We start from the raw sequence: 12,900 nt of genomic DNA, 5'->3' as shown, positions 1-12,900 counted from the left end.
ATCCCATGTTTTGGGGGGTCCATCTTGCCTTTCTTTTGGTTGGAATCTCTGTTCCTTTCTTACCAAGAGAGGACCTATTCTAAAGAACAGAGTCAATCCTGTAGGACCAACACACGTAGAACCCAACTCACATCCAGTGAGTTCTCACATCCTCCAAGTTCGTCAGTCTTTGCTCTGGGGTACCACAACAAGTAACCCTTAGAGAACTTTATCATTGTTTTGTAATTGATTATTCTTTACCTGGGCTGTGGACTCCTTAAGAATAGGGACAGTTGCTTCTCTTTCATTTTTCTCTCATAGCACCAACATGGTCCCTGGTGTACAGGGGAGACATGAAGGAAACCTGCTGAATGTATGGCCTTAACTTCAACATACAGTCACCACATATCTTCACACATTCCACGCTTTTTGTTACAGGGTGTCTTTTATTAGCTATAACATGACTCATAGAGTTACAATGAATATTAAGGAAAACTACAGATTAATTATCTGACGGAACAAAATGTGATGACACTTTCAAAATGATTCATTACAAACAAAAGCAGCCAGAATAAGTACTATAACTGAAATCCATTCTTTTCAGTGGATGTGTTGACAGAAAAAATTATCCTGGATTATCCCACCACAATAAAGCATATGTTATTTGATTTCCTGTCACAATTAAGGAAATTGATATGTGTAACATTGTTCAACTTACTTTCAACACAAGCAGTTCAAACTAATGAGTAAGTATATTATGACTGTGAAAGTTATTTGATATTGTATTCCAGCTTTGAAAGATGCTTTGTGCTTCACATTAAAAATAAAAAGGACAAATAAGTAGGTTATTCATAGGCATTTGCCTCTGGGGCACCAATCTCCTATATATTTATTCACCTTACTTTATGAGGATTAGAATCCAGACTAAATGATGAAAGATCTCATATGAATAATTCTTATACTCATATGAATAAAGTAGAAGCTACAACACTCAAAATGATGACAAATACTGATTCTTATTTTAAAAAATCCACAAAAAACAAGTTGTTTTAATCCATTCAGAATAAAAGTAAAATTTTTGCCTAGAGTATAGCATTTATTAGTTTTTCTCTGAATCTGACCTTACCTTTTAAATTATTTAAAAAATTTCCAACAAAAATAAAAAGCTACTTTAACTTTATTTGTATTCTACCTTAATGTACAAATAGACTGTGATGGTGTATATGGAAACTATACAAAACAACTGGTAAATAGATGAGGAAGTTGAGACAGAAAAAAAAAATTGACAAAAGAAAGAAAATAACAAGACAGAGGATCATGGGGGAAGGGAGGGAAAAATGAAATAAGACGAAACCAGAGAGGGAGACAAACCATAAGAGACTCTTAATCTAAGGAAACAAACTGAGGGTTCCTGGAGTGGTGGGGGGTGGGAGGGATGGGGTGGCTGGGTGATGGACCTTGGGGAGGGTATGTGCTATGGTGAGCGCTGTGAATTGTGTAAGACTGATGAATCACAGACCTGTACCTCTGAAACAAATAATACATAGGTGTTAATAAAAAAATAAAAGAATGGGTGAACACAAAGAATGTAGTCATAATGGCTTAAGTGGTTGTCAGAAAACCAGCAGGAAGTGCAGAAGGGAGGTAAAATAGACAATTATTATTTAATGCCTTTATTGCTAAAATAAATTGAATATATAATTTTTGCATATTTGATGCAGTTTGAGTTGAATCTAACTGTAATATTTTATTGATTATATTATAGTCATGAGTATGTTGAAAAAATAAAAAGTCTGTTTCTTTGTTCTTTTGGTAGTCTGGTTAAAAGTGACTTTTTTTTTTAATCTGTTATCTCAGAGAACAAAGAATGTGACATTTGTGAAAACATTCCCTGCCCTTTGGGGATATTCTTAGGAGTGAAGTTGTTGGGTGTGCACATATTAAACTTTTAGTGTATACTGCAAACTGACTTCCAAATAAATTGTATCAGTGTATACTTCCACCAACATTGTATGAGAGTTTTGACTTCTCCACATCCTTGATCCATATACACTTGGTATAATTTGTTTTTTTCAGGGTGTCTATACTGATATCTTACTGTGCTTTCAATTTGTATGTACTTATGTATGTATGTATGTATGTATGTATGCGTTTATTTTTAAAGAGAGATAAGTCTTGTAGTAATATGAATTGGACTGGGGAGAGTACACACAGGATGCAGACTTATCAGGACTTTGGAGGTTGGATATAACAGGGCAATAAGAATCAATGAGGTTGAAAGGCAGGATAACGGGAATAATGAAAATGATATTTTTAAAGATGGGGATACAGTCAAAGAAAGGCTTTTGGGGAGAAGATGGTGAAGATACTTGAGTTTGAGGTATAATGATACTTTATGTGAGGTTACCATGGTTTCAGACTTCTCAGAGGATTGCCATTCCCAGATCAGTAAAGAACATTGTTTTGAAATTAATTAATTAATTTTAGCCATTCTGACAGGTGTGAGGTGATAGTTCATTGTAGTTTTGACTTGTAGTTCCCTGAAGTTGAGTGATGTTGAGCATCTTTTCATGTGTCTGTTAGCCATCTTCTAGTGTCTTCTTTGGAAAAATATCTATTCATGTCTTCTGCCCATTTTTAAACTGCATTATTTGTTTTTAGGGTATTGAGTTTTATAAGGTCTTTATATATTTTGGATACTAACCTTTTATTCGATATGTCATTTGCAAGTATCTTCTCCCATTCCGAAGGTTGTCTTTTAGTTTTATTTTTCCTTTGCTGTGCAGAAGCTTTTTATCTTGATGAAGTCCCAATAGTTTATTTTTGCTTTTGTTTTCCTTGCCTCTGGAGATATGTCTAGTAAAAAGTTGCTATAGTCGATGTCAAAGAGGTCATTGCCTGTGTTCTCCCCTAGGATTTTGATGGTTTCTTGTCTCACATTTAGGTCTTTCATCTATTTTGAATTTATTTTTGTGTATGGTGTAAGAATGTGGTCCAGTTTCATTCTTCTGCATGTGACTGTCCAGGTTTTCCAACACCATTTGTTGACGAGACTTTTTTCCATTGGATATTCTTTCTTGATTTGTCAAAGATTAGTTGACCATACAGTTGTGGGTCCATTTCTGGGTTTTCTATTCTGTTCCACTGATCTATGTGTCTGTTTTTGTGCCAGTACCATGCTGTCTTGATGGCTACAGCCTTCAAGTTGTAATATAACTTGAAGCCCAGAATTTTGATGCCTCCAGCTTTGCTTTTCTTTTTCAAGATTGCTTTGGCTATTTGGGATCTTTTGTGGTTCCATACAAATTTTAGGGTTGTTTTTTCTAGTTCTGTGAAAAATGCTGGTGGTATTTTGATAGGGATTATAGTGAATGTATAGATAGCTTGGGTAGTATAGACATTTTAATAATATTTTTCTCACAATCCATGAGCATGGGATGTTTTTCCATTTCTTTGTGTCTTCTTCAATTTCTTTCATCAGTGTCTTATAATTTTCAGAATACAGATCTTTTGCCTCTTTGGTTAGGTTTACTCCTAGGTATCTTATTGTTTTGGGTGCACTAGTAAATGGGATTGATTCCTTTAATTTTCTTTCTGCTGCTTCATTATTGGTGTATAGAAATGAAACAGATTTTTGCACATTTATTTGTATATCTTGTGACTTTACTGAATTTGTGTGTCAGTTCTAGAAATTTTTTGGTGGAGCTTTTTGGGTTTTTTATATAGAATATCATGTTGTCTGCAAATAGTGAAAGTTTGACTTCTTCCTTGCCAATTTGGATGCCTTTTATTTCTTTTTGTTGTCTGATTGCTGAGGCTAGGATTTCCAGTACTAGTTAAATAACAGAGGTGAGAGTGGACATCCCTGTCTTGTTCCTGACCATAGAGGGAAAGCTCTCAGTTTTTCCTCATTGAGGATATTAGCTGTAGGTCTTTTGTATATGACCTTTAGTACATTGAGGTATGTCCTCTGTTTCCCTACTTTGTTGAGGGTTTTCATCAAGAAAGGATTTTGTACTTTGTTAAATGCTTTTTCTGCATCTTTTGAGGGGATCATATGATTCTTTATTAATGTGGTATATCACATTGATTGATTTGCGATTATCGAACCACCCTTAAATCCCACTTGATCATGGTGAATAATTCTTTTAATGTACTGTTGGATTCAATTTTCTAGCATTTTGTTGAGAATCTTTGCATCCATGTTTATCAGGGTTATTGGTCTCTAAGTTCTCTTTTTTAGTGGAGTCTTTGTCTGGTTTTGGAATCAGGGTAATGCTGAGTTCATAGAAAGAGTTTGGAAGTTTTCCTTCCATTTCTATTTTTTGGAATAGTTTGAGAAGAATAGATATTAACTCTTCTTTAAATGTTTGGAAGAATTCCCCTGTGAAGCCATCTGGCCCTGGACTTTTGTTTGTTGGGAGATTTTTTTATTACTGATTCAATTTCTTTGCTGGTTATGGGTCTGTCCAAGTTTTCTATTTCTTCTTGTTTCAGTTTTGGAAGTTTATATGTTCCTAGGAATTTATCCATTTCTTTCAAATTGTCTTATTTGTTGGCATATAATTTTTCATAATATTCTTTTATAATGCTTGTATTTCTGTGGTATTGGTTGTTATTTCTGCTCTCTCATTTGTTATTTTATTTATTTAGGTCCTTTTTCTTTTCTTTTTGATAAGTCCGGCTAGGGGTTTATCACTTTAATTTTGTCAGAGAACCAGCTCCTGGTTTCATTGATCTGTTCTACTGTTTTTTTTGTTTGTTTCTGTATCATTTATTTCTGCTCTAATCTTTATTATTTTCCTTCTTCTGCTGCCTTTAGGCTTCATTTGTTGTTCTTTTTCTAGCTCCTTTAGGTGTAAGGTTAAGTTGCTTATTTGAGATTTTTCTTGCTTCTTGACATAGGTCTGTATTGCTATATACTTCCCTCTTATGACCACTTTTGCTGCATCCCAAAGGTTTTGGACTATCGTGTTTTCAATTTCATTAGTTTCTATGTATTTTTTTATTTCCTCTATAATTTCCTGGTGACCCTTTCATTCTTTAGTAGGATGTTCTTTAACCTCTATATATTTGTGGTCTTTCCAGATATTTTCTTGTGGTTGACTTCGAGTTTCATAGCACTGTGATCTGAAAATATGCATGGTATGATCTCAACCTTTCTGTACTTGTTGAGGTCTGATTCGTGAGCTAGTACATGATCTATTCTGGAGAATGTCCCATGTGTGTTCGAAAGAATGTGTATTCTGCTGCTTTAGGATGAAATGTTCTGAAGATATCTGTTAAATCCATCTGGTCCAGAGTGTCATTCAAAGCCCTTGTTTCCTTGTTGATTTTCTGCTTACATGATCTGTCCCTTGCTATAAGTGGGGTATTAAAGTCCCCTACTATTATTGTATTATTATCAATGAATTCCTTTATGTTTGTTATTAATTGTTTTATATATTTGGGTGCTCCCAAGTTGGGGGCATAAGTATTTACAATTGTTAAATCTTCTATTGGAAAGACCCCTTTATTATGATATAGTGCCCTTCTTCATCTCTTGTTACAGTCTTTGGTTTAAAATCTAGTTTGTCTGATATAACTATGGGGCTACTTGAGCTTTCTTTTGATGTCCACTGGCATGGTATATTTTTCTCCATCCCCTCACTTTCAATCTGGAGGTGTCTTTGGGTCTAAAATGAGTCTCTTGTAGGCAACATATAGATGGGTCTTATATTTCTATCCATTCTGATACCCTTTGTCTTTTGATCAGAGCATTTAATCCATTTACATTTGGAGTGATTGTTGATAGATATGTATTTGTGCCATTTTATTACTTGTTTTGTTATTTTTTCTGGAGATTTTCTCTGATCCCTTCTAGTCTTTGTCACTTTTGGTGTTTCTTTCCCACTTTAATATTTCTTGCAGACCTGGTTTAGTGGTCATGAACTCCTTTAGTTTTTGTTTGTCTGAGAAACTCTTTATTTTTCCTTCTATTCTGAATGATAGCCTTGCTGGATGGAGTATTCTTAGCTGCATATTTTTTTCCCATTCAGCATGTTGAATATATCATGCCACTTCTTTCTGGCTTGTCAAGTTTCTGTGGATAGAGCCGCTGCTAACCTTATTTGTCTTCCCTAGTCATTTAAGGACTTCTCTTGTCTTGCTGCTTTTAGGATTTTTTTTTTTTCTTTATCTCTGTATTTTGCAAATTTCACTATAATAGGTCTTGGTGTTGGCCTGCTTTTGTTGACTTTGATGGGAGTTCTCTGTGCCTCCTGGATTTGGATATCTGTTTCCTCCCCTAGTTTAGGGAAGTTTTCAGCTATAATTTCCTCAAACAAACTTTTTGCTCCCTTTTCTCTCCTATTCTTCTTCTGGGACTCCTGTAATGTGAATGCTATTACTCTTGGAGTCACTGAGTTCCCTGTTTACTTCCATGATCCAAGATTTTTCTTTACTTCTTGTTCAGCTTTATTATTTTCCATAATTCTATCTTCTATATCACTTTTTCATTCCTTTTCTTCTTCCATCCTTGTGGTCATTACATCCAGTTGGTTTTGAATCTTGGTTATTGTATTTTTCATTTCAGCCTGATTGGTTTTTATCTACTTTGTCTCTGTGGTAAAAATCTCCCTGATGTTTTCTATGCTTTTTTCAAGCCCAGCTTTATGATTATTGCTTTGAATTCTGGATCAGACATATTACTTATATCTATTTTGATTAGATCCCTTGCCATGACCTTTTCTTATTCTTTCTTTTGGAATGAATTCCTCCATCTTGCATTTTGTCTGGGTCTCTGTCTTATTCTGTGTGTTAGGAAAGCCTAATATGTTTCCTGCTTCTGAGAGTAATGGCTTTATGAAGAAGAGTTCATATAATGTCCAGGGCCTGGCACTTCAGGAAATGTCTCTGGTGTGTGCTGTGTGTACCCTGCTGCTGTGTTATGGCTCCTCTATCCCCCAGGTCAGTCCTCTGGAGAGTTTTTCCTTGCCTGCAGTGGGTAGTGTTTGGACCTTGGTCAGAGTGTGGTGAGTTTTAACTTAGGTGTGCTCTGGTCTGCTTGCTAAGAGAGACCTGATGCTATTTCCACTAGATCTAAAGCTCTGCAAAACTCTATGGTCAGTAGACATGGTACATACAGGGATTTGTACTGTTCTTCTCAGAGAAGGGCCTACTGTGGTAATCATGAGGCACACTTGCCCTAGAAAAACAGTACCAAGGGAATGCATGGGGGTGAGTCTTGGTGCAAGCAGGTTAGGCAGCCAGTGTTGGCACTGTGCTGTTTACTGATGTTAGTTTATGCTGACGGGTAGGGCAGGGAAATGGCACTGGCCAGCTCCTTTGTCCCTGGAAAAGGGAGTCTGCGCTTGCTGCTCTCATGGAAGCACTTTCAGAGCAGCGAATAATTTCCCCTCCTGTGTCACTGATTTCACGCTGTCAGTCTCTGGGTTGCTTGCCTGCCTAGAGCAGTGCATTGCACCTTGGGGTTCTACACTAGCCAGGCCTGCTGCCTTTTAAAATTCCAAGCTTTAGGGACTAGTGTGGCGGGGACCTGTACTGGTCCTCTCGGAAAAGGTCTCCCGATACTGAGACTGATGCAAGTTTGTCCCAGAAGAGCATTTGCACCAAAGTGCAGGGGCTTTGGATTTGGAACAATATGGCTAAATTGCCAGTATCCTGGTTAGCTGCCCTCAGCAGGTGTCTCTGTGCCTATGCTGAGGGGCGGGGGAGGGAAATGGCCCCCCTTGGTTCTTTTGTCCCCAGAGAAGCAATGCCACCTTTCACAGATGTGCTCCAAAAAGTACAAACAGTCTCTCCCCCCGTACCTCTTGGGTGATCCTTAGATCATGCAGTCTGCCCAGCGGTTGTTTGCCTGCCTCTGCTCAAGGAGTAGGGCAGCATCCTCAGGTCTCTATCACAGTCAAGCCTGGGACCTCTGAAATTCCAGTCTTTGAGCCCTGCTGGTTGCAAAAACTCATGAAATTCATCCCCTCTTGTTTCCCCAGATCAATGGCTTTGGGGAAGTGTTCTCCTGTGCTTATCTCCACTCTCTCCCCTTTCTCTGGGACCAGGGCTCCCTCCCCTCTGCAGCACTCATGATCCGGTTTCTCTGCCAAACCACTCCTCTGCACTTCCTACTTTCCTCAAAGTGGTCTCTTCTTTCCCTCTAGTTGTGCAGTTTGTTCTATTAGCCCTCAGTTCAATTTCTTGAGTATTCAGAATGATTTGATAATCATCTAGCTGTGTTCGAGGAGGAGGCAAGCCTAGGGTTCTCCTACTACACTGCCATCTTGGCTCTCCCCTTATTTGTTTTTCTAAGAATTTTGAAATCTAAAATCACAGAAACAATAATATGTTTAAATAACAAGGAGCATTTCTTTGAAAATATTATTTACCACTTATATCAAGTATCTTAAAAACGTTAATTTTCTTCTGCATTGGTTAAAAATCACCTGCAGCTTTGGCTGTGGCTGTGGGTGAGAGTTGGCACCCAGAGCCGCAGGGGGCCTCAGCTCACTGCCCTCTCATGGGTGTGGGGAGGTGAAACCCAGGCCCCAACCTGCTTGCCCACTCATGGGCCTGGTGCCCACCACACATGCTCTGGCCTCTGACCCCTGACCCTGTGTTCTGCTGACAGGACATCAGTATCCAATGGTGAGTCCCATGCCACCAGGACTGCAGAGGGAAGGGGAGCTCTGCTCTCAATCCTCAATAAAACTGTTGGTCTGAAAAAAATGTTAATTTTCTTTCTTTCAGTATTATAACTTAATCCTAAGGAGATTTTCAAAATGCAAAGATTTTATCAAAAAGGTGTTCAAATTAAGGTGTTATTTGAGATACCACCTCACACCAGTCAGAATGGCTAAAATTAAGGTGTTATTTCTATAGCTAAATTATGATACATTTAACCCATAGAAAAATACTGATGATATGGTGTTTAATAATAAGGTAGGAATCAAATGGCATAACCAGTACCAGAACTTAAGCAGTACCTGTCTTTGGGGTGACTGGGTGGCTCAGTCTGTTAAGCATCTGCCTTCGGCTCAGGTCATGATCTCAGGATCCTGGGATCTAGCCCTGTGTCAGGCTCCCTGCTCAGCCGGGAGCCTGCTTCTCTCTCTGCCCCTCTCCCCCGCTCATTCTCTGTGTCAATCTCTGTCTAAAATAAATAAATAAAATCTTTAAAAAAACCCAAATAAACAATACCGGGTTTTAGCTGGTTTATTATAAATGATTTTTATTTTCTTCTTTATATTTTTCTGTATTTAAATTTTATTTTAAATGAATTTAAATTTAAAAACTATTCAAAAAATAAATATTATTTGAAAATGTCACCATAAAACTATTTTGCTGACTCTCAAACTTCTGAAAGGAAATTAACCAAGAACTTTGCTTTTCAGGATCATAGATTGAGGGAAAAAAGGAATAATGCATCATAATTAGAATTTTAAAAATTATCTTAGAATAAATGCCATTCCAACTATTCCCAAATTTCAGTATTGATTATAATTATCTATCTTTAAAATTTATATTATAAAATCTGAGAATTATTATAGCTTTATTTTAATTTAGGAAATTATTGTGGGTATTTTTGTTTTGTTTGTCTTTGTATGAGTTAGAATCTATAGGGAAAAGCACTTTGTTAGTGACTCCAAAATGGACAATGTTTATCATTCTGAAGATTTTGATTGTTATTTTTGATTTTCATGGCACAATACAAGCTAGAGTATCATGTTTCTGAAGTGCTGAGGCTGGAGTATTTTGCCATAAAGTAATTAAGTACAACTGATTACACACAGGGCAAGTTACAAATTTTCTCCATAGTCTCAGATGGTGTATGTCCTTGACTTTCTCTTCAGTGTCTGGGATGTCCTGATAACCTAGGCGTACTGATCCCTTTCTTAGTTTCCTCGGTGAGACAGGGTTGCTGACAGGTAGATTAACTTGTTCTGGACTTAAAAGGATTTGTCTTTTGACTTGGAATGGGGCGCTTCTCACTTCTTGTAGGATGGTGGTTTCTGAAAGAGAGTAAACTAACCAACACAAATAGTGTACTTAATCTTCATTTGTCAAAGCTGTGGGTGCTCTGCTTCTTCGATTTACATAATAAAAAGTTAAATAAATTTCTGCAAGATTCAATTTCTACAAATTTTCTATTTTTAAGTTGTGCAAAGAAGTTTTTATAACTTAGTTGGTAAGAATAAGTAAGAAAAACAGTTCAGTGTTTATTTGAATCTGCTGTAGAATAACATTATTTGCCTTATTTATATATTCCTTTCCCTTCCAATTTATCTATAGCAATTACTGAAATATTATAAGATGGCCAGGTGTAATTTTGTAATGATAATGAAAATTCAGGAGATGGAAAGTCTATGTTTTAATTAGGTCCACATGTTTCTTAAGAAATTTTCTTAAAAATACATGTAAAATTAATTTATACCTTAAACAAGTAAAGATTAAATTTTTCTGTCTGTTAGTAAATATATGCAGTTACTAGACTTGTATTTGATTAAAAGGTGTAATCTCTTTTCTATACAGCTGCCTTATTCAGTTTCATTGACAATTCCCAAAGGTGGTCCTAGAAATTTCAAAAGCTTTTGAGTTAAAAAAAACAAAACTTTTGAGTTTGAAACTACTCTATGCTCTTTTCTATTTGATTAATGATTCAATTTTTTTTCTATATGAGTTATTTTTGTCCCCAGTGATATTACTGAGTTAGTTGTTATCATTAAATAATCACTTACAGATATCACTTAGGTTAGATTTCAGTGTTTGAAACCAATTTGCTGATTGCCTAATAAATGCACATTACTATACCTATTTCTAGGAATCAGGGGACTGTGATGCTTGATGGGGGTCAAAGAAATAGAATTTATGTCCCTTATGTTTGAGAAATATAGTTTCTTCTCAAAAGAAGTGTTTTTCCCTAATAAACTGAAATGATATAAAAAGGGGTAACTCTCAGTTTCTTTCCTGAGATTAAGAGGGTTACTGGAGTGGTGGGGGGTGGGAGGGATGGGGTGGCTGGGTGATAGACATTGGGGAGGGTATGTGCTATGGTGAGCTCTGTGAATTGTGTAAGACTGTTGAATCACAGACCTGTACCTCTGAAACAAATAATACATTATATGTTAAAAAAAAAAAAAGAAGATAGTAGGAAGGGAAAAATGAAGGAGGGGAAATCGGAGGGGGAGATGAACCATGAGAGACTATGAACTCTGAGAAACAAACTGAGGGTTTTAGAGGGGAGGGGGTGGGGGGATGGGTTAGCCTGGTGATGGGTATTAAAGAGGGTACGTACTGAATGGAGCACTAGGTGTTATACGCAAACAATGAATCATGGAACACTACATCAAAAACTAATGATGTAATGTATGGTGATTAACATAACATAATAAAATAAAATTTTAAAAAAGGGGTAACTCAGTTTAGCAAGAAGAAAGTGTTTCTTTTTTCTGAAATAGTATTCAGCTTTATTACTTGTATCACTTAGGCTCTAGAAGGAAACAAACGGCACACTCTACTCTGGTAATTAGGCTCAGTTAATGAATGGGCTATTTGTAGGATGTGGGCAGAATTAAGGTAAATCAACCAGGCTAACCACCATGGCAGATCTATAGGAGATCTACACTGGGAAGGGAAAGGAGTGGTTACTAGAATCCTGAGAGAGCTGTAGCTGAAGGACCAGGCCAGAGGACCAGGCCGGAGCTGTGGGTGTAGATAGACGTGTAGCCCTGGCTAGCCTGCCTGCATCTGGCAAAGAGGAAGCCAGGGGCATAAATACCACCATCTCTTTCCTTCTACCTTTTGAATGGCTACTGGTGCCTTTCATTGGTCAAACCCAAGCAGAATCCAGAAGGCAAAGTGTACAGGTTAGCCTCCTGGTTACAGAGCATGGTGGAGAAGGATGGAAAACATATCTGGAGGAGATTCAACACCACATTTAGCATTTGACCATAAATTTTGAGATAGTACGGATGTAGCATGGTTCTTTAGTGTTATCAGGAAGAAAATAAGGTGAACTTGGCAAGTTTTTATACTTGAAATGCAAGTGGCTTAATATTGTTGCCAAAACAATATTGGAACAATTTTAGAATAAGGTCCTAAAGACAAATAAATTGCATTTTACACAGTCAGTGGAATAATACGTGATCCATTAGTACATGATCCATCATCAGTTTTCACGAGTCACTGTGATTTTTAGCTTAAAAACTGTAGCATGTTGGAGGTAGACTCATACCAAGCTCTTCAGATTCAGTGGGGGAGGGATTAGGTAAAGTGGGTTAGGTTAACAGTAGCTAAGATGAAGAGTTATAGGTAACATGTTTTACACCAGTCTCCTGTACTATTTCTAAGGTCAATAGTTTTGCTTGCCATGCCTTAATCATTATGCAGTGTTGTGCAGAAAATTAGTTTTGGTTTGGCTTATGTATAGATAATGGCAGTCTTAAATTGCACAGGGCAAAAGATAAAACACAGCGAGAAATCTTAGATTATAGAAATAAGTCAGTGTTATGTTCAAGAGAACTAGAGTAATATAATTACTTTTAAAATGTTTTTTTAATTATTGAATATATTCCTTCTGTAAGTAATTTAATTTTAGAACTTCAAATTAAATGTTACTTAGAAACCATTAATTTATAGAAGTAAATGCATATTTTACTTAGCTTTTATGTTTTTAATATGAATAATTAGCAATAATTTGATTACTGAAATATTCATAAAACAAAATATTATCCAACCAACACTTAAAACAAGATTACAGAGAAAATAATAATTTGCAACTGTTGAGTTTCCTTGGTATTTTTCTGAACAGGTTGATTTATTTGAATAGAAAAACATTGCACATATTATTTAGATATTCCAAGAAATTGCACATATGTGTTATATATTAAAATATGAGGCTTCTTCTTTTTGTCTGTACAATCTAGCAGT

General features: G+C 36.5%; 1 protein-coding gene and 1 non-coding gene across 3 annotated transcripts in view; both read left to right on the top strand.

The window, feature by feature from the left end:
• The window catches only part of GRIK2 (glutamate ionotropic receptor kainate type subunit 2), a 1,096,112-nt gene that overhangs the window by 159,904 nt on the left and 923,308 nt on the right, over positions 1–12,900 (top strand). The gene's annotated exons all lie outside the window — the stretch shown is intronic.
• Positions 8,402–8,528, top strand: LOC118526682 (small nucleolar RNA ACA64). The gene has a single exon (XR_004912724.1). It is a non-coding gene; the product is annotated as a small nucleolar RNA ACA64 (small nucleolar RNA).

The sequence above is a fragment of the Halichoerus grypus genome, chromosome 9 (assembly GCF_964656455.1).
Source record: "Halichoerus grypus chromosome 9, mHalGry1.hap1.1, whole genome shotgun sequence".
Classification (NCBI taxonomy): Eukaryota; Metazoa; Chordata; class Mammalia; order Carnivora; family Phocidae; genus Halichoerus; species Halichoerus grypus.
The sequence above is the reverse complement of the archived record's forward strand: the minus strand, read 5'-3'. Positions and strand labels throughout refer to the sequence as shown.